The following is a 2171-nucleotide window of genomic DNA, read 5'->3' as shown; positions in this document are numbered from 1 at the left end:
TCTCTCCAAAGTTTTGGGGACCCCAGCAGTGTCCATAGATCACAGTTTGAAAACCACTGACCTCACAATTGCCATTCATTCTCCAAAGCCTCCTTACATGTATCCTCCCCTTAAATGTTTCCTCCCCTTGGACATTTTCCCCTGGGTCTCCCAGGCAGTTAATTGCTTTCCCCTGTGGACTCCCACAGCACCCTGAACTTACTTCCATTCAAATGTGTATCACAAAGAATTACAAAGTCTTTTTTCTTGACTGTCTTCCCCATTAAACTCAGAGCCTCTGGAGGGCAGGAACTGTGTTTGCTCATCTGAGTGTAAGCAAATCTGGAATGTTAAACACAATCTTGCTAGAGGCCAGAAGATAACCAAAAGGTGATCAGCACAGAGTATTATTATTTCAAAATCTCATTTCTAAAATGTTTCTTGTTTGCCAAGTCTCAAACGCCTCTTACCCAGCTTCCTCCCTCCCCTGCTCCTAACTCTCTCTAGATCTGCCTTCTTACACTTCTGGGCTCTTTATGTCTAGTTCAAGAGAGAAAAATCACACCCTCCCTTCACTCCTCAGTGCCCTGTGACTCAAGGAGATAATAGAATCTAGTACAACAATCACAGCATTCAGACACCAAGACTATGCACAGAGAATCACTGAGAAAAAGATTGACATGAAGGTATCCTCACAAAGAGCAGTAGAATGGGAGGAAAGGACACAGATTGGTGAGAAGCATTGAGCAGCAGTATGTGAGCCTATCTGGGAAAGCTCAGCTGAGGGACTTGCTGCCCAGACTCAGAGAATACAGTGTGAACTAAAATAAAATCGTGAGGCTCCCCCTGCAGGCTGACTGAAGGGACCCCCTCCTGGCCAAGGGATACCCTAAAACTGAGTTGCTGGCCATGAGAAGGGAGGTCAGACATGCCTCCCCCAAAGCTTAAACCACACCTGCAGGTCATCAGTTATTTAATAGATCACTTGAGTCTGGGTATATATCCGGTGGCTTGTCTCTTACTAACAGACTTCCTTATTTTAAGTTAAAACATTCCAAGCCTTTAGACAAAGCTTCATTTCTTTAACCAATTACAAATCAAAGTATCTTTGAACCCACCTATAACCTGTAAGCCCCCACCTATAACCTTTAAGCCCCCACCTGCTTTGAGATGTCCCTCCTTTTTGGGCCAAACCAATGTACACCTTCCATGCTCTGGTTTACAACTTTACGTGTAATTCCTGTCTCCCTGAAATGTATAAAACCAAACCATAACCCAACCATGGCAAGTCCACTTGCTCAAGGCTTCTTGGACGTGTCTCTCTGGGCCACAGTCTCACATACTCCGCTCAGAATAAACCCCTTTAAATTATTGTACAGAGTTTGGCTTCTTTTCTGTTGACAATAATCAACAGACAGACTAGTTGTGAACTCATTCTGGGTCTGCCTGAGCCAGATGGAGGAGGGAGGGGTGGGAGTCTGCCCCAGGGCCATGCTGACAGTTAATATTCTGGAGTAACTCTGAGTTGGCCAAGCCTTGGCCATGTCTGTGTCATGGTTCAGTTTCATCCTCTGGCCAATCCTGCCTCAGCCCCCTTCTCTTCACAGGTGTTGATCCCTAATAACCATCTTGCACCCAAAACTCTATCTCAGCTTCCGCTTCCAGAGAACTTGTCCTGTGACAATAGTCAAAGTAGCTTGCTCATCACCCAAGCAAGACAGAGATGGGGGTGTGGGAATGAGCAGGAATTTACATACCCAGGGTGAGGGACCAGCCAAGCAAATCTGTGGCCAGAGTTCACCTACCTTACTATCAAAAAGGTGTGCTCTAGAATTTCACCTGTTCCTTTGCTTTTTAAGATAGCATTCTTCTGTCAGCCTTCTAGTAAAGTTATATTTAAAGACTGTCAAATAGCTCAAATGAACAAAGAGGAAAAAGGGGTTTTCCCATGCCTGTCCAGTTAGAAATGTTAGAGCCCCTTCAAACTTGGAGAAGGGTTGGTGGTGGTCATCCCACAGGCTCTCAGAAGAGCCAGCCATTCATCTGAGCATCAGGAATTCCTTCCTGCATGGCATCGAGTTTTCCCTTCCCTCTTTCATTTGTTTGTGCCTTTGGTTCAGTTACGTGGGAGTGCACCCTCACACCCCAACTCCAAAGGTACCATACTGGCTCGGCACTGTGTTGACGATCCT

Source organism: Microcebus murinus, chromosome 4 (assembly GCF_040939455.1).
Source record: "Microcebus murinus isolate Inina chromosome 4, M.murinus_Inina_mat1.0, whole genome shotgun sequence".
In the NCBI taxonomy this organism is placed as follows: domain Eukaryota; kingdom Metazoa; phylum Chordata; class Mammalia; order Primates; family Cheirogaleidae; genus Microcebus; species Microcebus murinus.
The sequence above is the reverse complement of the archived record's forward strand: the minus strand, read 5'-3'. Positions refer to the sequence as shown.